Here is a 26,169-nt window from a genome sequence, read left to right on the forward strand (position 1 = left end):
TTTATGTCTGAACATGACTTTTTTTTTAAGCAGTCATGAAGATTTATTTATTTTTTTTTTAATTTTATTGAACATGACGTTTGTGACCAATCTGCCAAATATATATTGAGTTAATTTCCTCTTTGCAGCTCCTGTATCACTTCTGGCTTCTCTACTTTTACATCAGGTAAGTTCCAACAGGAACCAATAACCAAGATTATGAAGCAGTAATTCATTGATTAGGAACCGTGCATTCTAGAAATATCTAACAGCATATTTCTGAACAGGGTGACAATATACAGCCTTGACGTACTCCTTTCCCAATTTTGAACCAATCTGTTTAGCCTTGGCATAAAAGGTTTGAAGCATTTATTTAACATTTCACTTATTATATAATAATTAATAAGTGATCTTCAATACGAATTAAATTCACTAATATTGCTATATACTAAGGGTATGAAAATGATGCCATAGCAGTGTTCCATGAAAGCAGTTACTGGAAGAACTTGCATACTGCACGTCATTGCTGACCAGCTAATGTTGGTTATAATAGAACTTGGACTCAAATGTCATACTTATTCAATGCTAAACCATCAGCAGTTCTCCATTCACTGCTCATAATAATACTAATAAACTAGCAATCTCAGGAGAATACAAGGAGGCTATTGACACTGTTCTGTTGCTGGGAAATTAGTGTCACCATTAACAAAATAAGGGCACGTGAAATGATTGGTTGACCTGGGGCAAGGATTTGATGAGTTTATGTTTAGGTGACTGTGGTCCTTACCGTACCTGGAAATGTTTCTTTACAGACACTTTCCCAATAAACATATATGTAACCCAGACAAAATCAGCCTCAGCCCAACATCACATTCAAAAGAAATCATATTCTAAGACCAATATCCTTGAAAAATCATCTATTTACTGTAGATCTTCCTGAAGTGGTGAATCAGGGGGTGACATAGTCATTCACACATCCAAAATTTCCAAAATTATTCTTCAGACATCTCTCACTCTCCCCCACGTTTCACACTTAAGTGTGAAATTTAACAGCAGCTGTTAAATTTTCTTCCCCTACTTCTGGTTTCTTTGCTTTAAAAATGCTTATGTTTTCTTGTTCTTTCTTGACACCCCTGCCCCCACACCACTCACAAAGGGCTCCTGCTCTGACAAGTGACACCTTATCTCACTAGTGTCTGGGAACTGTCTAATTTTCTTACTTAGATGAATTTTCTCATGGGCACATCTGTGCTGAAAATTTTTGCACCGAAAAAAGACAATGTTACTTGTGATCATTGGGACTATTCTGTCAATTCTGTGCCCTTTTCTTTTCCATTTCCTATAACCTGGGCACTAAGCTACTGAAATCCTAGGGAATGACTGACCTGAGTCAACATTTCTTTGAGTGCTCCTGGAGGTTGCTATTCTGTAATTGTTCTGGGAGCAAACACCTTCTCCAACTCCCAATCTCCTAGGCTTTTCTTCCTGTGCCTTTTGCTGGCTTACTCTAACACTGAGACGTAACTTGTTTTGTCCTCTTTTCTGATTGCTGCACAGCTCTTCCTGTAAATCAAACTTTTCCAAGGCCTTTGAACAAGCAGAGAATACCTAAGACAAGAGAAAAGCCCAGTCACCAGGGGTCCCAATAGGTAATGTAGAAGCAAGGGAAAGCCTGTCACCCACTTCCCTTCTCTGTCCAGAAAAAAAAAAAAAAAACACATGATTTTTTTAAAGCAATTGGATGGCTATGACTTTTGTATTAAAAACTTATTTCCTGATTGTGACTTCACAAAATAATTTGGTAGATGTGATCAATGTAGGGGGGTAATATAAAGCATGTTTCATTTTTTGATATGGATCTGGTTCTTGACTATGCATTCTCCTCCAAAAAGGCAATTATCATCTCATGGCAGTCTACACAATTTCTTTCTTCCTTGGATGACATTTTAAGAATTATAAAACATATGGTGAAATAGCTGTGCCAAACACTCCCATCTTGCATGATTGTCAGCAAATAACCTAATTCGACTCATGATCTTTCTAAAGGGTGTTCCTATTCTAAACAAATAGAATGAGGTCTTTTCATTCAGAACTTAATCACCAAGTTATTAAAGTTTGTTAAAATGTATTATTATTGAACCAAAATTAGCACATTTCTGGAATTTTAGAGGATTTCAATGAACTGGTCTACTGGAAAATCTGGCTACTTCACCAATTGGGAGAGAATTCAGTGTTTCTTTGTCAAGAGCATGGAGGAATACCTACAGATGCATCTGCAGGATATCAACAGAAAATACACTGTGGTTGTGTTTGTATCAATAATGTCTTGAGTGAGAGTTTGAAATGATGGCTCTCTTTTTGCGCTAAATAATGTACATTCATCATTTTCAAGTTAATTGTTGTGACTTGGTTAATCCGTATTGTGGGGTGTCATCTTGCATTTTTTCATCATGTTTTATCAGTTTTAATTAACTGCCCAATTAACGTGCACATGTAAGGCAAAAATTATTCATCCTCCTTATCTTGTTATAAAATAAACATTTTAGCATTATCTACCCAAAATGTCTTTGACTTGATATTTTCTTGTGCTTCACTGACGTCTTTTTCTAGGGAAAATTAGAGAATCTGGATTTTGCAATATGGAAAGTTTTGCTCCTTGTTAGTGGGCTGCCATTCAGAAAGTGTGAAATCACTGTTTTGGAAAGTGGTCGATTAATAGCATTAAGCGATAAGGCATATTACAATTTTTTTCAAGAGTTTGAGCTTGTATCAGTTCAAATTGTGCAGCACCAAACCAAAGGTGTTTAGGAGAACTCCATAGGAAAGACTTGGGGGGAGGTTTTTATACAGAAGATACTGAAGCAAAGCAAAACAATTATTGTAGCTTAAGCTGTTGCCTCATTTGGAAAAGCTTAGTTGGAGCTTGTGACTGGTTGTGTAATAGAGAGGAACAAGTCTGACTCCATATTGGATCTGTTTCTTTTACTTAAAGCTTTGTACTTTATTGTTTTTGCTACAAGTTAAGAATGTTGCCTATAGCTTGAAATATACAGGGTAGCCCATTCTCAAGGCTCTGACCTTTAAAGGTATAAGAGCTTTCCATGCATACATATATAAAAAGTTACAGAAGGGAGACTCACTTGTTTTGGAGGTTTATAGGAATATTGTGATCATACCTCCCTGGATGGTTGTAAAAACAAAGGATTCCTGCACCAGCAACCAACCACACCCCCTCTCCTTTTAGTATAAAAGAAGCTTATATTGTAGCACAGGTGAGCTGGTTCTCTGGGACACCAGGCCATCATCTTCTCAGGAGGCTTTCTGAATATAGTCACTATTCTCTTGACTTACTGACCTGCTGTGTGGCAAGCAGTACAAGCTTGCACTCGGTAACAGCTGTCTGTAGGTTTCACTAGGGCTGGTGGTGGCGATAGAGTAATAAAAATAACAATGTTGTTGTTTAGTCACTAAGTCATGTCCAACTCTTTTGCAACCCCATGGACTGTAGCATGCCAGGCTCCTCTGACCATGGGATTCCCCAGGCAAGAATATTGGAGTGAGTTGCCATTTCCTTTTCCAGGGGATCTTTCCTACCCATTGATCAAACCCTCATATCCTGCACTGCAAGTGAATTCTTTACCACTGAGCCACTAGGGAAACCCAAAAATAACAATAGCATATTCTAAATAAGCTTTCTCACATGCTAATAAAGTAATGCTCAAAATTCTCCAAGCCAGGTTTCAGCAATATGTGAACCGTGAACTTCCTGATGTTCAAGCTGGTTTTAGAAAAGGCAAAGGAACCAGAGATCAAATTGCCAACGTCCGCTGTATCATGGAAAAAGCAAGAGAGTTCCAGAAAAACATCTATCTCTGCTTTATGGACTATGCCAAAGACTTTGACTGTGTGGATCACAATAAACTGTGGAAAATTCTGAAAGAGATGGGAATACCAGACCACCTGACCTGCCTCTTGAGAAACCTGTATGCAGATCAAGAAGCAACAGTTAGAACTGGACATGGAACAACAGACTGGTTCCAAATAGGAAAAGGAGTATGTCAAGGCTGTATATTGTCACCCTGCTTATCTAACTTATATGCAGAGCACATCATGAGAAATGTTGGACTAGAAGAAACACAAGCTGGAATCAAGATTTCCCAGAGAAATATCAATAACCCCAGATATGCAGATGACACCACCCTTATGGCAGAAAGTGAAGAGGAACTAAAAAGCCTCTTGATGAAAGTGAAAGAGGAGAGTGAAAAAGTTGGCTTAAAGCTCAACATTCAGAAAACGAAGATCATAGCGTCTGGTCCCATCACTTCATGGGAAATAGATGGGGAAACAGTGGAAACAGTGTCAGACTTTATTTTTCTGGGCTCCAAAATCACTGCAGATGGTGATTGCAGCCATGAAATTAAAAGACACTTACTCCTTGGAAGGAAAGTTATGACCAACCTAGATAGCATGTTAGAAAGCAGAGACATTACTTTGTTAACAAGGATCTGTCTAGTCAAAGCTATATTTTTTCCAGTGGTCATGTATGGATATGAGAGTTGGACTATGAAGAAGGCTGAGTGCCAAAGAATTGATGCTTTTGAACTGTGGTGTTGGAGAAGACTCTTGAGAGTCCCTTGGACTGCAAGGAGATCCAACCGGTCCATTATAAAGGAGATCAGTCCTGGGTGTTCTTTGGAAGGACTGATGCTAAAGCTTAAACTCCAATATTTTGGCCACCTCATGCAAAGAGTTGACTCATTGGAAAAAACTCTGATGCTGGGAGGGATTGGGGGCAGGAGGAGAAGGGGACGACAGAGGATGAGATGGCTGGATGGCATCACTGACTCGATGGACGTGAGTTTGAGTGAACTCCGGGAGTTGGTGATGGACAGGGAGGCCTGGAGTGCTGTGATTCAAGGGGTCACAAAGAGTTGGACACGACTGAGCGACTGAAATGAACTGAACTGAACTGAAATAAGCTTTAGAGGTACCTCCCAATGACTTTCTTAGCTCCTCTTATTTGCACAGTATAGTTTTCTAGGCAATGAGCTTTACTGTTGGAAATAGTCAAGACTGTGCCCTTCTAATTGGTAAATTGAAGGATGGGTCTTTATTTGTTCTCTCTCTCCTCCTCACTGAATAGGGAACATTGCTACAAAAAATTCCTCTTGTAAAAGTAGCAGAACATTCATTTTGAATTGCATAATTGATTTTTATTTCATCATTTCAGTCTAGCATACAATGTTAGTAATTATGTTTGGTAGAAGATTTCCCAAAGGGGGAAAAAAAGTGAGTCTTAAGCACTTATAAACAAGAAAATACCTTCTAGAAACTTTAATATAAAGCAGGATCACAGGTCACTTGCTTGGAAAATTAAACAGAGTATTCCCTTTTCTTAATCCAACTGGACATTACTACAGCTTCATATTGTACTAGATGAAGCGATGACTGAAATTGCACTTTCCTTGAAGTGTTATACACTTTCTTTTAAAGGGAAGCTGTTGAGTTTGAGAGTTTTGATTGAGTCAGCACATCTGTAATCCAAGCTGAGCTCCTGCTGAATGTGATTCTGGTCTGCCTGCTGATAATATATGGAACAGGAGTACCACAGAGCGCTTTGAAAAAGATGGATAGACAGAGATAGCGGAAACGCACGTGGTTTTGAGAACTAATGTTGGCTCCAGGTCACTTAGAGGATGTGGCTAGCTCAGAGGACAGTGCTATGTGTCTTTGGGTACATGGTAGCAAAGAGACAGTTAAAGATTTTTACAGATTCCTTATCCAATGGAGCAAATTCTTGAAATTCTCATGTAGGTATTACACAGTTTTCGTGAAACCAGCAGATGTACTGAAAAGACTCTGCTGGCCAGTTCCCTCACTTCCTAGTTGAGATCTCCACATTTCTGTCTGTAACCTCTCTGAGCCTCAGCTTTCCTGTCTGTAAAATGTAGATAATGTCAGTGAAATATAAAGTTCCTGTGATCGCTATTCCTCAATGGATAAATGCACGACTGTGCACCTAGCATCAAGCCTGGCATTTGGCAATTGTACCTTTAGCTTTAAGTCAATGAGGTTACTCTACGAACCAGGCAGCAGGCCATCTTAGCACTAAGACAACTGGACATTTTTAAACTCTGGCTAGGGATCTGTCCAAAGCATCACGCTGTTTCTAACAGCCCATGTCTGAGGTCACTGTAAAGGAGGAGCTTCCTGCACATTTGCTAAAGATGCTCACCTGCTGGGAGTGAGGCGTGGGCTGCGGGAGGCTCAGCGCTGGCCCTGAGCCTGGCAGTGGTGTCTCACTGTCAGAGGACAGTCTTACAGAGCGACACTCCTCATTCTGCAATCATGTTTCCCGGATACTGTGACTTCGGCAACCCACTCCAGTATTCATGCCTGGAAAATCCCATGGACCGAGGGCCCTGGTGGGCTACAATCCATGGGGTCTCAAAGAGTCGGACACGACTGAGCAACTTCTGTGTGTGTTCTGTGTGACTTTAGGGCAGTTTATATTCAACAGACAGCTTCCTCTTCTTCAATGGTTTTGAGTTTATGAACAGTTCCACTCTAATGCTGAATGCATGGTTAAGGCCTTTTGAACGCTGTGGTATCAAGTTGTTTTAACACCATCTCATGTGAAAAGCAATACAAGAATTGACCCTCATGATTCAAGGGCTTTATCAGATGAATAAACAAATTCTTAGTATATCTGATAAATTAAATTTTTAATTCTTATTCATGTCTCTTTTGCAATTTCTTAAGTCTGTAATTAAAAAAAAAAAAAAGCCTTAAGCCATAGAGAACATGTTTTCTGGAAACTTCAAATACATGCTAATTATAAACCTAAAGTAACTGTCTAGGCAAACGTTTGCCTGTAATTTGTGCTCTGTCTAATCTTCCTTGTGAAAATGCAAATTAGTAGAAAAGTGGAAGTCCACTCTGTCTTCATTATTTAAACCACCCCCTTCCCTTCCCATGCACAGTTTACTTCCCAGTGACTACAGACAGAGGCTCAGTAAACAAGTTTCTATTGTTTTGTAAATTGCATTTAAAAATGTAGAAAAAAATGTGGTTTGTAAGTAAATAGAATTTAAGATTTCACTTGCCCCATAGTGGCGCTGTACGTATCCAGGAATGTCCAATAAACCTAGACATTGAAAATGTGTTTTGTATAATTGTGACAACTTAACAAAAATGTACTCACAGATAATATACTTCATGCTATGTCACCATCATGGTTTATTGTTAAACCTGTTATTTTTCTTCCTCTTTCACCTCCCAACCCATCCCAAATATGCCTTGACTTAAATGATAAATGAAGTTGAGGTAAAGAACATAAATTGTTTTAAATTTTAATGTTTTGAGGTGTGTGTGTCTGCTCTGTTCAGTTGTAACCCTACTCTGAGACCCCATGGACTATAGTTTACCAGGCTCGTCTGGTGGGCTACAGAGATTTTTGAAGGATCCCTATAGAAGAAAGATTCCAAAAATGGTATTTTTCAGGCAAGTATACTGGAGTGGATTGTCATGCTCTCCTCCAGGGGATCTTCTTGACCCAGAGATTGAACCTGTGTCTCCTGCATCTCCTGCTATAGCAGGTGAATTCTTTACCACTGTGCCACCTGTTTGCTTTTTTTTGGGGGGGTGGGGTGCGGGGTAGCAAATATTTTTGTTAATAATGGAAGCAATTTCATGAGAATTAATTATTCATATGGGTAAACAGTCTGGTAATGTGATCACCAACTGAAAGAGCAAATCTCAAGTCCCATCACTGGAGGCAGTTCCTACAAAAGGATTTGTCATCCTCATATTGCCTGCTGTCATCTCCAAAGACTTCAGGGCCACCCCCACCTGCCTCCTCCAGGAGGGACAGTCTGCTGTAAGTACTAATAAGTCTTAAGTCTTATCTTTTACCTGCAGCCATGTTCCTCTGTACGTGGGATCTGTAAGTGGGCCACAGCAACTTTACGGGTTATGGCTTCTAAACTGGAAGATGATGGAAAAGGGAGTTGACATTGACCTGCCCAGTGGTTTGAGTCCCAGACCCCTAAAAGTCACATTGCATTTTTGGACGTAGTTAATGTCCCCAATGCGGACCTATGCCAGATCATGGAAAAGGAAAGAAAATGCCCAAATTGTTTTATAAATCAAGTTAAACATTGATCCAAAAACTTCACAAAAATTGCATTGAAGAAAATCTCATGATAATTACACTTGTGAATATTGATGGGAAATAATCTTAAATAAAATGTAAGCAAACAGAATCCAACAGTTCAACAAACATGATTGTAAGCCGTGCTTGTTTTATAAAGCAAAAGTGAAAAACACTTGCCCCTTCTATTCCAGAAAACTCACTCTAATAATAAACTTAATTTAAATAAATTGTTAGATGTTTAATGATTCATTTTTAAACATAGCGAATTATCAGCAATTCAAGAAATAATACTTAGAATCCTTTACTTAGAATGGGGGTATATCAACACACCACTTCCATAGACCCAGCTCAAGCCCTAAAATGCCTCTTTGCACAAAATTTTCCATATTTGTAAATGGGAACTCCATCCTTCCTGTTGCTCAGGTCCAAACCTTTGGATTCTCCTTCAACTCACCCATTATCCAGTACCCAAGCCAAGTTCAAAGCCTACCAGGTGCAACACCAAGATGTGGCCCCTGCAGGTTCATCTCACTCCACCCCATGCTCTCACCTTACTCAAGACATGATAGTCCATGCCTGCACTTCACAAATAATCTTCCTAAGCAATCACACTGCATCTGTTCTTGTCCCCTAGAGTCCATTCTCAGAACAACCCCAGTGGAGTCTGTTGGCATACAAGTGTCTGTCCAAAGCCTTAAAAAGGCTTCCCTTCTCCAGTAGCATAAACACCAAGCCCTTCAGTGACTGAAGTCTGAGTCCCACCTGCTCATCTGTTACCCTCCTGACCTCCTTCCACCTCATCCGGCACGCTTCCCCTCTGGGCCTTCTGCCCCAGCCTCTGGCTTCCTTGCAGTTCCCCAGAATACCAGCCACATCCTTGTCCCCACTTCACCTTTGTCCTTTGGTCACTACTGTATTTCCAGCATCGAGAACAGTGCCCTGGGCATAAGCTTGATCAATATCTGCTGAAGGGAAGAACTAAAATATGAATAAATGTTCTTACTTTCCTAAGCATTGATCTCTAATTCTTTTCAAACTCTTCAATATAAATGCAAAACACCCCTTAATAAGGTCAAACACATTAGACAATCTATCTATATTTTTCCTCCTGGGAGGGAATGAAGATAAAAACAAATGCAAAAACTCCTGAGTTTACCAAGAAGTCCCTTTTTCTTTATCACTATTTTGACTTCAAAAGATTTTATTATTTTATAGAGAAGAAAAATAAATGATGGCAAATGTAAACAGCATTCAGAAAGATTTTCTTCCCATTTGTATAGTTCTGTAAGAGTGGATTCACAGTTTGGTCATCTTACCTCAAACAGAGACAATCTTCCATTTTGCTTTCAGTCTTCAATTGCTCTGTACATTATATTGGGAACAAACAGTTCCAGGAAATAAAAATATTATCCTCCTTTTTACATCACATAACAGTTTCTAGGGGTTTTTTTTGCTTGCTCATTTTGCACATTACATTTAGAAAATATGTTATGTTCTTTGCAAAGTTTTTAGTTAGGTTTTCCATTAGGGCTACTGTGGCTCAGATAGTGAAGAATCTGCCTGTAATGCAGGAGACCCAGTTTTGATTCCTGGGTCAGGAAGATCCCCTAGAGGAGGGCATTGCACCCTACTCCAGTATTCTTGCCTGAAGAATTCCATGGACAGAGGACCTTGGCAAGCTACAGTCCATAGGGTCACAAAGAGTCAGACACGACTGAAGCAACCTAACATGCACACAATCCTGGTAATTTACTCACACTTTCTGGACCTCCATTTTACATCACTTTACATAGTGAAAAGATTTGAACTATGCTAGTCTAAATTTGCTTCTATGCACAGAAGTCATAGGTTCTGTATCATTCAATTTCTAAAACAACTCATAAAGTTAACACAACAAATTTTCTTTGGTATCTATTTAAACAATAACTATCTGAGTTTGAATATTAAGGGACACAAGGTCATGGGAAAGGCTATATTTAAAATTCAGTTCTTCTAGGAAACCAACTCTATTAGAAAACAAAAATAATCAAATTAACAATAATAACAAACATGAGAAGAGCATTTTCTTTTTCACATCTTTCACATTTAAACACTTGGATTACTTGTTCCAAGACAATTATGTTCAAATGTAGGAAATACTGCATAACAGAAAATTATGAGAAGATTACTTAGAATTACACTGGGCGACAGAGGATGAGATATTTGGATGACATCATCGACTCAATGGACATGAGTTTGAGCAAAGTCTGGGAGATAGGGAAGGACAGGGAGGCCTGGTGTGCTGCAGTCCATGGGGTCGCAAAGAGTCAGACACAACTTAGTGACTGAACAGCAACATAAACATCAAGTTTATGAATTCTCAACTACTGGATTGATAAGTTACCAGTTGGCCTAGACTGACTACAACCCAGCTACGGAAATCATACAGAAGTCAGCAGCTGGCAGCAACAGCAGGTAGAATAACCAGTACTTACCTAAGAACAGAGGTTCAAGCTTCCAGACCCCCAAATCACCACCAGAAATTACAGTTATGCATGTACCATAATGACCATGTCTGAGTAAACAAATAACACATGGCATCTTATGGAAAATCAACTTTCTCCCTTCAGATCTATACATGATGATATATATATATACACATACAGTCTGAGGCCATTGGTTCTTCATGTAAGTGTGTAGCATGGGCACATGCCAGGGAGCACAATACCAAGGCCAGTTGAGAGTCATCGATATACACTCACACAACATGAGAATGGCTCCAGCAGAAAGGTAGCACACAGAATTGATAATGTACGAGCAGGTAAGAACTGACTTTTCTCATGTATCATGCTCACCTCCCAGGCTGATACTGCATGCAGTCCAAGCAAAGCTCTGAGCTTGGAATTGCACAATTGAAATCAGTTTGTTTACAAAACTCTCTATAAATCATGCTGACTGGCTCTGGCCCAACTATAGGGCCTGTCCTATTAGAGTTCTCTGATGGCAGGAAACAAGAAGAAACTTGGCTAGCAAGAAAACATGGAATGCTTTGGAAGCACTTAGTGTACCTTAAATAAATGAGAAAGTCAAAACTGACTTCAGAAAGGAAGGGGGACAACTCTTCAACTGTTAGACTCAAGGGCCTTGAGCACTAATGTCCACACAAAAATCTGCACACTAATATTTATAGCAGTTTTATTCAAAATATCCAAAACTTAAAAGCAACCAAGATGTCCTTTAGTAGGTAATGCATAAATAAACCGTGGTCCATCTAGACAATGGATAATTACTTTGTGCTAAAAAGAAATGAGCCATCAAGCCATGAAAAAACATGGAGGAAACTTAAATGCATGTTACTAAGTGAAAGAAGCCAGTTTGAAAAGTCTACGTACTGCATGATTCCAATTCTATGCCATTCTGGAAAAGGCAAAATTATGGAGACAGCAAAAAGATTAGTGGTTGCCAAAGGTTAAAGCAGTAAAGGATGTCCAGGCAGAGCACAGAGGATTTTTAGGACAATGAAAATACTCTGTAAATACCATAGGAACTTCCCTGGCTATGCAGAGGTTAAGACTTTATTTTCCAATGCAGGGGATATGGATTTGATCCCTGGTCGGGAGCTAAGATCCCACATGTCTTGTGGCCAAAAAAATCAAAATATACAACAGAAGCTATAGCACAACAAATTTAATAGAGACTTTAAAAATGGTCCACATTAAAAAAATCATTTAAAAAAATGAAAGAAAATATCATTGTGGTGACTATATGTCATTATTCATTTGTCCAACCCATAGAATGTATGGGCTTCCCTTGTGGCTCAACTGGTAAAGAATCTGCCTGCAATGCGGGAGACCTAGGTTTGATTCCTGGGTTGGGAAGATCCCCTGGAGAAGGGAAAAGCTACCCACTCCAATATTCTGGCCTGAAGAATTCCATGACAGTCCATGGCATCGCAAAGAGAGGGACACGAATAAACGACTTTCACTTCACTTAATTTCACTTCATAGACTCTACAACACCAAGAGTGACCTCTGATATAAGCTGTGAACTTTAGGTGATGATGACGTGTCTGTATAAGGTCATCAGTTGTAACAAATGAACCACCTGGTGGGGATGTTGATGATGGGGGAGGGTGTGCATGTTGTGATAGGGGTAGGGTAAATGGGAAATCTCCATACCTTCCTCTTAATTTTTACTGTGAGTCTAAAACTGCTGTAGAAAAAGCTGAAGTATTTTTTAAAATAAACATAAATGTAAATGCTAAGGAGAGAATAATTGAAAGAACAAACACAGATTCTTCTTGGGTAAACCAGTTTATAAAGGAATGAAATCATTCAATTGGGACACAGAGGAACAATGTGAGCATAAATATAGATTGGGACGTGTGTGTACCTATTTGTTAAGTCCCTGCTGTGTGCACCACTGCGGCAGTTTCCAAGTTTCTACTGCACTTGAACCTGTGCTGGTAATACTGAAAGTCTACAGGCTTCACATATATGACCCCATGAAAAGCAGGGCCACAGAGCAAGGGAGAAAAAAATCCAACTGACATACATATTTATAATAAACCTCAGAGTAGGTATCACCTTTCAGTTATTCAATGGTATTTCTTTGTCTCAGTGAGAAATTCTATTTTTTAACATTGCTATCGTTTCACTGACAATAATCCTGTTGAGATCAATGTGCAAACAGCACAGGAAATTATAGATAGGAACTTTGGATTATGAGTTCACCACACGACAAAAATGAATTTGCTTTCATTTTTTGTACAGTCTATTTCTAGATATTTTTACCAATTGTTGCTGAAATGGTTATGAGAGTAGAATTGGTAATGCAGTGAAACGCAAATTTACCTAAAGTTTATGGGCATTGCTGTTAGTATCATTTACATTTCTGAGATCAAATTTGGCTCAATAATATTTTTTTAAAACCACAAAAATAGACACTTTGCATGCTTTGTAAAACTAATACTCAAAATGTTACGCCATTTTTTTTTTTTTGTCCCACCACATGTAATCTGATTCTCTTACAGTGAATGAGACAGTCTGACCAGACCCATATTGGAGGAATGTAATTATTTATACGATATTAAGGAAGCCCTACTTAAAACGACAAACAGAATATGGCTACAGAAGGAGCATTCCAGTTTGTGATAGAGCCCCCTTGACAAAATTGACAAATTGAATCTTCATTAAAGCAAGACAAATTATTTAGCTAACACAAATAAGTTCAATTTAAGTAGAACTCCACAGAAACTCACACACATCACATTATACTTTTAGAATTTATCAGTGTGTTCTAATTTTAGTAAACATTGGCTCTGAATTAGAAAGGAGAACCTACCATTTGGGGAAACCTAGGAGAAGGCAATGGCACCCCACTCCAGTACTCTTGCCTGGAAAATTCCATGGACGGAGTAACCTGGTAGGCTGCAGTCCATGGGGTCGCAAAGAGTCAGACACGACTGAGTGACTTCACTTTGTCTTTTCACTTTCATGCATTGGAGGAGGAAATGGCAACCCACTCCAGTGTTCTTGCCTGGAGAATCCCAGGGACAGAGGAGCCTGGTGGGCTGCCGTCTATGGGGTCGCACAGAGTCCGACACGACTGAAGCAACTTAGCAGCAGCAGCAGCAGTTAACCTTTGGATGTTCAGGAGCAAATAACATACAATCCTGCTTTCAAAGTGTGGATAGAACAAATAAGTACACAAGCTGTCATAATTATTAAGTTAATTTCCGGAGGGACAAATAAACAAAGTTTTGCCCAGGTCTGTAACATCTAATATGGACCAAGAAGTCAGTCTCTCATTACCACTCAAGCATAAGCCCCTATGAACAGGAAGCATCTCTGTGCTTCTCACCAACCTCATCCAAGTATCTTAACTTTGTATGCAGCACATAATAAATACCAGCTTAATAGACAACAATGTAGAATCAATGGTAAATAGTCATAGATTGGATGTGGGCATCAAGTGGCAGGAAGGAGGGGCTGGGAGGATTTGAGAATGACACAAGCTTCCCATCCTAAGCAAGAATTCTCCCCACACCTTCAGGGACCTCAAACCTCAAACTGGAAAATCACAAGTGCTCACTACTCACCGAGGCTTCCTAATTCATCGTTGGGCTAGAACAGATATGTTCCTTAAAGTTTTTGATCCATCGTCTCTCATTGTTATGATTCTTCTTAAACAATTCTCCTGTAGAAACAGACACCAAAATATCTGCTTTCACCCTCTCCTCCTTCCTGTGTATGTGTGCCCAGTCATGTTTGATTTTTGCAACTTTATGGACTATATGTAGCCTTGCAGTCTCCTCTATTCTTGGTATTTTCCAGGCAAAAATACCAGAGTGGGTTGCCATTCCCTCTCCCGGAGATCTTTCCAACCCAGGGATCCAACCCATGTCTCCTGCATTGCCAGGTAGACTCTTTACCACTGAGCCACCAGGGAAGCCTTCTCTTCCATTAGCGTTCAATATTTTGAAAGCTAATTATCCTTTATCACCAGTTTTTTCTTCTTAAGAAAAAGAACTGACTCACTGGAAAAGACCCCAATGCTGGGAAAGATTGAAGGTGGGAGGAGAAGGGGACGACAGAGGATGAGATGGTTGGATGGCATCACCAACTTGATGGACGTGAGTTTGAGTAGGCTGCAGGGTGTTGGTGATGGACAGGGAGGCTTGGCTTGCTACAAATCCATGGGGTCGCAAAGAGTCGGATACGACTGAGAGACTGAACTGAACTGAATCTAACACACCCCAGTTTTCTTTACGTATACTGTATCTTTCTAAATCTCTTTCCATTAGTTTTTTTTTTTTTTAATTTGAAGGCACCACATTCTATTAGTCATCTAAGTTTAAAGCCTTGCAGTTATTTTAATTTCTGTTCTCAGCATGGACATAAATTATTCTCCAAATTGTCTTAATTATGTCCCCACGTGCCTCTCATGCTCTCATCCTGTAGTACAGGGCTTGAGATTTCATGTAAATCCACTCTGTTCTCACTGGCTGTTCTCATCAAGTTTATTTTTTCTTGGCAGGTTACTATGCCCAAGCATCCTCTTTCTTGAATAGTCTTCATTAATAGCTGACATGAGTGGTGCCCACGACTATTACCAGGTACACGTGGCTGAATTATGGCCATGCAGGGAGAGATTATGACAACCGTACCACTCTGGAATCACAGGGGGATTTCCCCACTTGGTGACGTTAGCCGAACCTGAATTTGGCTATGCAAGGGTGCGTTATATTTGTGGGAGCAGAGGTTGAAAAGACTACAGGGATAACATTCTCAAATGACTTCCCATGATAAGATACAAAAATGACATCCAAAGAGAAAAACAAATGCTGTATAGTAACACATATATGGGGGATCTAGGAAAAAGGTGCTGATGAACCTATTTGTGAGGAAGGAATGGAAAGGCAGATGTAGAGAATAAACTTGCGGACACAGCAGGGGAAGGAGAGGGTGAGATGAGCTGAGAAGGCAGCATCGACATATATACACCACCATGTATAAACCAGATAGCTAGTGGGAAGCTGCTGTATAACACAGGAGCCCAGTCTGGTGCTCTGTGATGACCTAGTAGGGAGGGATGGCAGGAGCTTGGGTGGGAGTGAGGCTGAGGAGGGAGGGGATATATATATACATATATATATATATATATATATATATATATATAGCCATGACTGACTTGGGTGGTTATAGCCTGACTCTGATGCTGGGAGGGATTGGGGGCAGGAGGAAAAGGGGACGACAGAGGATTCAATGGCTGGATGGCATCACTGACTCGAAGGACGTGAGTCTGAGTGAACTCCGGGAGTTGGTGATGGACAGGGAGGCCTGGCGTGCTTCGATTCATGGGATTGCAAAGAGTCGGACACGACTGAGCAACTGAACTGAACTGAACTGAGCCATGCCTGATTTGGGTGGTTACATGACAGAAACCAACACAACATTGTAAAGCAATTATCCTCCAACTAAAAAATAAATTTAAATAGAGTTTAAGAAAAAGAAATTGAATTCATGTGGAAACATGGGATATATTAAAATGTAAATAAAATATTTGTGTCTGTGTGCTGTCACTCAGTCGTGTCCGACTCTGCAACCTCACAGACTAGCCCACCAGGCTCCTCTGTTCATGGAATTTTCCAGGCAAGAATACTGCCGTGGGTTGCCGTTTCCTTCTGCAGGGGATCTTCCCGACCCAGGGATCAAATCCGCGTCTCCTGGGTCTCCTGCATTGGCAGGAGAATTCTTTTCCCCTGTACCACCTGGGAAGCCCTAAATAAAGTATTTTTAAAAGTTTAAATGTAGTTTTAAAACTACAGAAGGAAAAAGGAAAAAAAGACATCCTTGTTCAACACTTGAAAACTTCTTTTTTCAATATCTGAAGGATGTATAATCTGGGATGTGAGAAAAGGAACAGTGTACCCTGGGTCCCTCTGTGGGGCCAGAGGACCAGTGGGACTGGTTCACCCTTGATGTGATGCACTGCGGCCAAGTGGATAGAAGAGTGAACAAACCCGCAGAGAGAGTTTAGTGCTATCTGATAAAGTGTGGCTTTGTGGGCACTTTTCTCTCCAAACAGCAGGATTATAGAAAATAACAGGCTGCAGCGTGTTTCTTTCCTAGAGGTGCCAAAAATAGTTCCTTTGTCATCAGTCTTCCTGGAGCTAAAAAGCGAGTCCCCATAGAAATGAGAAGCAACGCAAAGCCTGTCTGGATTCTCCTGGCAGGAACATAGTTTAGGGCAAACGAACCGTCTCTGCCGCTGATCTACGCTACAGGCAAGATGGGCAGAGGGTGAATTCAGAATAACCCCTTCCTTAGCAAAGACAAAAAGGCAAAAACAAAGAAAAAGAAGAACTTGAAATGAAAGGAATAAGGCAACACTGGCTCTCCCCGCTGCCCTTTCCTTCCATCCTAAACACAGAGAGTGTTTCATTCCCCTGCAGGTCTGGTTTGCTTCCCACTTGCCCACAAGTCTGAGATAGAATCAGAACAATTTAAACAATGTCCTCCAGCAGCGGATCAATGGAATTAGTGAATTTTAAATGTTAATGCATTCCATTCCTGGCAATGGAAAGTCATTCCAGTTGTTCAATTTTTTTTATCCTCCACTTAGATGAACCAAAAGATGGAAAACCTGTCTAACATAGAATGGATCTTCTGTAGAGGCTTATGAAATGAAAATAAGATATAAAAAGAAAAATTTGCTCATGAAGAAAAATCAATTTCTTCGATGGCTTTTGGTGCCAGCATTTTTTTTTTCCCAGCAAACGTACAAGATTGTTGTCTGTGAGAAGGGAGTGGCCAGATGACTCGAGCAGGAAGAAAATCTCTAGACTTTTATTCTGACTGCATTTCTTATTTTATGCATTCCTCTGCCTTTTCTTGCGTTTCCTTTAGAAAGGATTAAAGGGTCAAGGTCTTGAACATGTGTTGGCTTCTTTCTTTTCAAGAACCCAGACAGGTGGGAACTCCACCATCTGGGAGCTCCCCAGCTGCACCCCCTGTTCGCTGGAGGAAAAGGGAGAGGAAGGGGTTTCATTGTTTTACTCAAAAAAGAAACATCCCCCTCCCCCATTTATATTTTATTGTTGGGACAAATCATGTAAAAATTAACATTATTATTAACATTGCCCTCGTCCATTCCACATTGGCCGGGGCTCCCTCAATGAATAGTGGCCAGTCTCTAAGAGTAAGCATTCTGGGAGAGAGGGCGAGACAGAGAGACACAGAGAGAGACAGAGAAAGAGAGACAGAAAGAGAAAGGGAGAGAGAGATGACTGCCCTCTAGGAGCTGGTGTCAGAAATCACTCAGTACCATCCCAGCTTCATCGTTTTCATCCAAAGCCCAGATCATATTCAAGAAAAAGGGAATCAGATCCCAACTCTTGATGGAAAGACGATCAAAGAACTGGCCGACATGTTTGAATGCAGCACAGCAGAGGTGAAAAGCTACTTGAAAGTGAGAACATTTGAAAATGGAACAGCATCCCAACATATCATCACACACCTTGTGGTATTTTGTTTCACCCAAAGTTGGTTTCCTGGAATTTCTTCAGGGGTAGGGTCATGACCACTTAAGATTTGGTAGAATAGTTATTTTCTGCCCATTTCCAAACATTCCAATTCCAATATATCTTAGTCTAAAGAACTGACCATGGCTGCTGTTCTGGAAGCGAGAACATGAGTGGACAGATGGTGGTGGGGATTCTAAGTGACACCGGCATCCCGCCTCCTCTCTGAGGCCTAAGAAGGACAGTCAGCCCCTCCCTGGGTCAGCTAGAAGCCAGCTCCACGGAGGATCTGGAAACTCTCGACACGAACTTTCCAAATCTGGATGCTTTACAAGAAATGTGGTAGAGGTACTGCCTGTGTTTCAAATATAGAAATTCAAATTAGAGATACCTATCCCAACCATAAATGTTCTGCTGTGTTGTGCTCTGTCGTGTCCCACACTTCATGACTCCATGGACGGGGGGCTCCTCTGCCCATGGAATTTTTCAGGCAAGAATACTTGAGTGGATTGCCATTAAACACTTTTAAACTATAGTTCAGACCCTAGTACACAGACTTTTTCCCAGATTTTGTAACCAAACATACACAACTTATTTCTACTCCTGGAAGTCTCTAGCTTTACATGGATATGTACATGTATCCTTGTGCTATTGTTTTAAGGAACGGGGTTTCCCCAGAGTCTGGTCTTTATTTAATTTGGAATTAGGAACACAAATGGATGTTTAAGAATGGTAATGCTGACTCATGAGTCGTGGTTTACAGGGAGCTGTCTGTAGTTCTCACTGTACCAACTATGCCCCCAGGATTAAAAACAACAAAATCAAATTCCTTTCAAGGTACCATGTAGACATATTCCCTCACTGAAAGGCTATTTATCAAACACCATTGAATCCCAAACCAGGAGTGCAGTCTAAGAGTTGTTGTTATTGTTGTTGTTGTTTAGCCACTAAGTTGTATCTGACTCTTTTGTGACCCCACGGATTGTAGCCCGCCAGGGTCCTCTATCTGTGGGATTTTCCCAAGAGTACTGGAATGGGTTGCCATCTTCTCCTCCAGCAGATCTTCCTGACCCAGGGATTGAGACTTCGTGTCTCCTGCACTGCAGGCGGATTCTTTAGGAGCCACCTGGGAAGTCTAGCAGTGGAAACCAGTGAATTGATCCTTATAATACTGGATCCTGATGGTTGATGGAGGAGGCATGTCTGTGAATCAAGGAAGATTTCACAAAGGGCATAATGTCTAAGCTTAAAATGTAGATCACCAGACTGGAAAGGTACAGCTTACTCAAGGACTGTCAGAGGACTGCTGCTTTATCAACAAAGTTCATGTGGTAATCTAAGTCACTTGTGATCATTTCAGCAATCAGCAAGTTAACCATCATTTAAGGATGTAGTTCATGGCCCCTTGGACTTCCCTGATAGCTCAGTTGGTAAAGAATCTGCCTGCAATGCAGGAGACCCCAGTTCGATTCTTGAGTTGGGAAGATCCCCTGGAGAAAGGATAGGCTACCCACTCCAATATTCTGGCCTGGAGAATTCCATGGACTGTATAGTCCATGGGGTCACAAAGAGTCAGACATGACTGACTTTCACTTCACTTCATGGCCCCTCAAACAATCATAAAAGAGCAAAGATCACTGATCATAGGTCATCATAGCAAATATGATAATGATGAAAAAGTTTGAAGTATATCTGGAATTACAAAATACCAGGCTTCGCTAGTAGCTCAGCTGGTAAAGAATCTGCCTGCAATGCAAGAGACCCTGGTTTGATTCCTGGGTGGGGAAGATCCACTGGAGAAGGAAACAGCTACCACTCCAGTATTCTGGCCTGGAGAATTCCAAGGACTGTATAGTCCATGTGGTAGCAAAGAGACAGACACGAATGAATGACTCTCACAAATGCAACAGAGACACGAAGGGAACAGATGCTCTTGAGAGAATGGTGCTGATTACTTGCTGGATGCAGAGTTGTCACCAACCCTCAATTTGTGAAAAAAAAAAAAAGGCAATATCTGCAAAGTACAGTCAAAGAAACACTGCCTGTGTTTTTCTTTATGCAGAAAATGCATGGATTCTTTTTTTAAATATTATTGATGCAGAGTTGATTTACAATGTTGCGCTATTTCTGCTGTACAGCAAAGTGATTCAGTTATAAATACATATATATTTTTTTTCATATCCTTTTCCATTATGGTTTTTCACAAAATATTGAATATAGTTCCCCATGCTATACGGTAGGACCTTGTTGTTTATTTATTCTATATATAATAGTTAGAAAATGCATGGATTCAGAAAGGAAAGAGCCATGTAGGACTCCTAAGTTTCTTTGCCAACTAATTTTAACCTTTAAAAAGTATTTGCTTTACTTCAATGCACGACTCAAAGTTTTCACCTTCTATCTCATCAGGCCATTTTTTGCACCTGCCCCTGGGATTTTTTTATTATTATTCTTTTACTTCCCAAGTAAGACTGACAGATAGAATTCTCAGGTATCTGCTCAAGATGCCTTTTGATTGCAACTACCATCTTTGAGTCACTTGAGTGGAACACAGATGAATAGATGAATAAGCAGCCCTAGGATTGAGTGACATTTAATAAAAAATACTATTTGTTTAACCTTATTGTGATGTTTTCTGAATCATAAAAATACTGAGCATTCTGGTGGCTGCCAGGCGCTATTATCTGCTACTTGATTTTAAGTGACAGCTGTGGGATTTTGATGGATATTGATGTTTTCTTTTTCTTTTTTTATACAACACAAAGTAAAAGGGCTCAGATTGTTGACATCACTGAGTATTCTAGGAATGAAATATTAAATGATTTTAGGAGAAATGTGACTTTTATGTTGGGAAGCATGACACATTCTAAACCTGTCTGTCACTGTAATCAGTCCCCTGACGTGAACGTAGCAGGGCTGTGCACACTGTCGCTTTCCATCTCAAGCATAATGCTTCAAGTGAAAACAGAAGGCAGCAGGCTTGTCAGGGGAAAGACAGTGCCTTCTGGAAAGATGTTTGCTGTAATATTTGAATTTGCTTTGCAAGGCTGTGCACCCCCTTGGCTAATCTAGAGGGTATTTTGGCAAGACTGTCACCTGAAGTGTATGACTAATCCGGATTCTGCCTCAATAGACAGGGGACGATTAACCTGCTCAATAAATATTCATTTATTCGTGGGTAAGCAGCTCCCTGGATCACCACTCTCTTCTGCTTTCTAATGTTCTCAATATACTACACCATCCAAAAGCTCCATTTCAGCTTATGTTTTCATTTTATTTTCCCGACACTGATTTCCCAGGACCTCCTCCTTCCTCAGGAAGGCAGGGCTTGTTTATGAGCAGGAAGGTATTTCCACCTGAGCAATACTTGGGCATGACTAGTGTTCCCTAAACGCAGCATCTTGACTGTCTGACTTCACCTTTTATCAATGCCCATCGCCCAGGCCACTGAGATGTGTACCTCTGCTGAATATTCCCTTGCTTACCTGCTTCCTCTAGACAGAGAGGTGTTTTTTTTTCTTCCTTTAATTGCAGTATAATTTTCGTGTTAATTTCAAGCAAAAAGCAAAGTGATTCAGTTATACAAATATTTCTTTTTCAGATTCTTTTCCATTATAGTTTATTACAATATAGTGAATATAGTTCCCTGTGCTCTACAGTAGGTCCTTGCTGGTTATCTATTTTATACATAGTAGTATGTATCAGAGAAAGCAATGGCACCCCACTCCAGTACTCATGCCTGGAAAATCCCATGGACGGAGGAGCCTGGTAGGCTGCAGTCCATGAGGTTGCTAAGAGTCGGGCATGACTGAGTGACTTCACTTTCACTTTTCATTTTCATGCATTGGAGAAGGAAATGACAACCCACTCCAGTGTTCTTGCCTGGAGAATCCCAGGGACGGGGGAGCCTGGTGGGCTGCCGTCTATGGGGTCGCACAGAGTCAGACACGACTGAATCGACTTAGCAGTAGCAGCAACAGTATGTATCTGTCCATTCCAAACTTCTAATTTATCCCTCCTCCCTCTTCCCTTTTGGTTACCCTAAGTTTGCTTTCCATGTCTGTGAGTTTATTTCTGATTTGTATATAAGCTCATTTAAACAATTTTTTTTAGATTCCACAGGTAAGTGATATCATATGATATTTGTCTTTATCTGACTTACTTCACTTAGTCTGCAATCTCTAGGTCCATCCATGTTGATGCAAATGGTATTACTTCATTCTTTTTATGGCTGAGTAGTATGCCATTGTGTATATGTACCACAACTTCTTTATCCGTTCCTCTGTTGATAGACACTTTGGTTGATTCCATGTCTTTGCCGTTGTAAATGGTTCTGCAATGAACATTAGGGTGCATGTATCTTTCCAAGTTAGCAGTTTTGGTTGTTTTGTTTTGATATATACTCAGGGGTGGAATCACCAGGTCATATGGAAGTTCTATTTTTAGTTTTCAAAGAAACTCCATATTGCTCTCCATAGTCAGCCAGCTTTCACTACCTTATACAGCTAGAATCTATCCTCCAAACTTTCATCCAATAGTCTTCTGTTTCCATAATGATACAAATTAGGAAACAAAGCAGTCTCTGGGGATTGACAGACTAAGGGTCTCTCAAGCCAGTAAAGCGTGAAGCTCTCAGCTCAGTTTTTGTGACATAAGGGAGGCTGGCTATCCCCCATGTAGCGGAGGTTGCTGGGGAGAAAAGCACCTATTGCTCTCATCAGTTTTTATTTACCAATTTTCTCTTAGGAACTATGTAAAAATGTGGAGTTAAAATTTAAAGTGAAGGGTTCTTCATTAATAAAAATTAAATACAGAAAATGAAAAAGAAATTTGCAGCTACATAGTGGAGAAATAAACTCACATCTTGCTTAATATATGCATATATGTTTTCAAACAGATTCGATAGATTTTGCTTCTGAATTCTGTAAAGTGTTAAGGTTGTACCTCACTCAATAGAGGTTCATAGATTGATAAGATGTCCAATTTTTACATTGTTTTGCCTGTAATATAAAAACATTTCAATGCAACACAGCCTATTGCTGCTGCTGCTGCTAAGTCACTTCAGTTGTGTCCGACTCTGTGCGACCCCATAGACAGCAGCCCATCAGGCTCCCCCGTCCCTGGGATTCTCCAGGCAAGAGTACTGGAGTGGGGTGTCATTGCCTTCTCCGAGCCTATTGCTAAATGGCACCAAATAATCCTTTTGTGAAGTTAATGTTATTTAATCTGAAGACTAGATAAATTTAATAAAATAATCCTGAAAAGCAATCTCAGCACTATCACTACCACCACCTGAAATTCTGTGCAGCATGGTAGCTCGAGGACACAATGGCATTGTGAAATCACACGCGATTCCCTTCGGCCACTGATCTGCTTCACAAGCAATAATTAAAAGATGAGGAAATTCCATCTGTCGTCACTGGTCTGGCATGTCCCAGGTCCCACCCTGAGGTTTTAGGCTCTGCACAACACTGAGTCATACACAGGATCCAGGACTGGAACCTCCTATATGAATTTTAAGGTATTAAAAAGATTTACCTATGAGTTAATTGTAAGGAGCTATTTTAAATTTAGATGGAATCTCAGAGCCATTAGCAACATCATCTTTTTGCCCACTATATTCAGTGAATGCTAGAATAGCACATGAAGTGTCCAGAGAGGAGGCAAAGGGCAGAGTCATACAAATGATCTATGCCAAAGCTTTGGAGTCACAGTAATAACTTTTCAGTCTTACCAAACTTGCTCTGGAAAGAGTATGAAACCAAAAATATAAGCAATTGGGCAAAGCTATTGAAGGCGAGTAAGATCAGATCTGTATTTTTGGAAGATGGTAACTGGATTTTTTTTTTTTCTTCTGCACTCAGTGGTCTGGACTTTTTTCCCTAATCACCTTCCTCACAGCCCTTAAACTAAAGGGCTTGCCACCTTGCCTATCTTCCAAACAAGTACATTAATATCATCTTGTCCCTTCTTTCTGGTTCATATTTTTTTTCCTGGGAATTACCTTTCTTCAGATCTTAATATTCCATGAACTCTCCACTCTTCGCTGAGATTAGAGTTCACTCAAACACAAATGCATGATTAGAAAGCAACTTTCCATTTAGATCTCTCCTCCTTGGGCAGAAGATACCTAAGATTTCAGGGCCATCAGGCTGTTGATCAAAAGCACACATTTTCTTTTGTATAAATTTAGTTCAATTCTTTTGTTCTTAAAATCATATTCCCTGAGAAATTGTAAACAAAGTTATACTAAATCCACTTCTCCCCATTGGCACATACATTTTAACCTAAGTGGCTAGCGCCAGAACCTTTTAGCGGCTCTGTTTGTAAATTGTTGGAAGAAGGACCAAGACTAATTTTTTATATTTTCTTTTTTTTATTTTTTAAACTATGAAAGTATGATAACACATTTACAGGAGACTTGGAAAATATAGAACAAGGTTACAAATAGTTCCACTTAATTCTACTACAATTATTTTTTAAATAGATAAATTAAGATTTTTAGTTGAAGTTTCTATATCAAACTCTCAAAAATTATTAGAATGAATATACAGAAAAGGAGAAGGATATAGTAGACCTGAAAAGCACTATGAACCTATTCAACATAATCAAGATTTATACAATTTTTAAACACAGTAGAATACAAATTATATTCAAGTTTCCATAGACTATAAACTCAGAAACACTAGAACATATCCAGGGACATAAAACAAGATGAAAAAATTTTATGGCGACCAAGACTATTTTAATAAACAATTTCAGGAACACAAAAATTCAGGGAATAACATAGTTTACAAATACAAAACTATACTCATATATTCTGCTAGTCAACACTCAGTTTATTTCCTTTTTTTTTTCACTATTTTAACACTTCTGAATCACTTTATTGACTGATAAAAATTCTTCCTCTGTGAATTGCTCTTCTTATTCTTCACTTTTTCCCCTCTTTCCTGTTCTTTTTCTAAGAACTGTGTTAGAGAACTTCAAATAGTTTGACTGCTAGTTTTATTTAGAGATTACATGCACTGTCAATCTATTGATTCTTCCCATTTGTGGCTTGTTATTTGGGGACATTTAATCAAATATTTAATATATTGCTGTTGTTGTTCAGTCACTCGGTCGTGTCTGACTCTTTGTGGACTATAGCCTGCCAGGCTCCTCTATCCATATGGGACTTCCCAGGCAAGAATACTGGAGTGGGTTGACATTTCCTTCTCCAGGGTATCTTCCTGACCCAGGGATTGAACCCGCATCTCTTCCATCTCCTGCATTGGCAGGTGGGTTCTTTACCATCTGAGCCACCAGGGAAGCCCATTTAATATATTAACTTTTGTTTATTGATAAATTGACTGCATTCTTTTTTTTTTTTTCCTTTACAGTTGGTTTAAGTAATTGTATTTTCCCTTCTGGACATAAAGAGACTTTTATATTTTTCTTCTACATTTTTAAAGTTTTGCTTTTTTACATCCAGTTTCACATAAAGTATGATTTATTTCCTAATATCATTTACTTTTTGCACATGGGTATCTGATTTCCAGTAACATTTCTTGAATGAGAAGAAGATCTTTTTTTAATCCACAAGAATATCTAATAAATTCTCTCACAGAATCTGATGTTAACTGAATTAAGTTAATTTTGATTAAATTAATTGGCTTGGTGTTTATGGGAAAGGCTTACAACTCTTCACTGGGCCCCAAGAGTACAAGGCAGGTGCTCTGAGGTGTAACCCTGGGACTAACTACATATCCAGCCTCCCTGTAGGCCTACAAATTCTCAAAGGCTTGTGTCCCTGAGTCAGTAACACTCAGAATAAAGTTTTTCTAAGCGTACATAAAAGTTATGGGGAAAACACCACTTTGTTGCCATGACTGACATTTCGGGTACAGGCTAGAACATTGGCAGAGTCCACCTTGTTTAATATTTGTCCACAAATCAGATGGTAGTAGGATTTCACAAAATATTTATTAAGAGAAAGAGTAAGTTTAGCTGATCTAATTTCTGACTGTTGACTCTTGGCAGTCTAAACAATTAT

The 26,169-nt window shown here is 39.7% G+C and overlaps 1 long non-coding RNA gene across 2 annotated transcripts in view; it reads right to left on the reverse strand.

Moving 5' to 3' along the window:
• The window catches only part of LOC147360778 (uncharacterized), a 65,253-nt gene that overhangs the window by 34,167 nt on the left and 4,917 nt on the right, over positions 1 to 26,169 (reverse strand). The window contains exons 2-3 of one of the 2 annotated variants that reach the window (XR_015138724.1): positions 14,214 to 14,311; positions 13,174 to 13,787 (exon numbers count right to left, since the gene is read on the reverse strand). The exons of the other annotated variant lie outside the window; for it this stretch is intronic. This is a non-coding gene — a long non-coding RNA (uncharacterized LOC147360778). Of the gene's footprint in view, positions 1 to 13,173; positions 13,788 to 14,213; positions 14,312 to 26,169 lie in introns of those variants that run through there. 2 annotated transcript variants of the gene reach the window in all.

This window comes from Bos grunniens, chromosome 13 (assembly GCF_055505025.1).
Source record: "Bos grunniens cultivar Pamir isolate PY7600 chromosome 13, Bosgru_T2T1.0, whole genome shotgun sequence".
In the NCBI taxonomy this organism is placed as follows: Eukaryota; Metazoa; Chordata; class Mammalia; order Artiodactyla; family Bovidae; genus Bos; species Bos grunniens.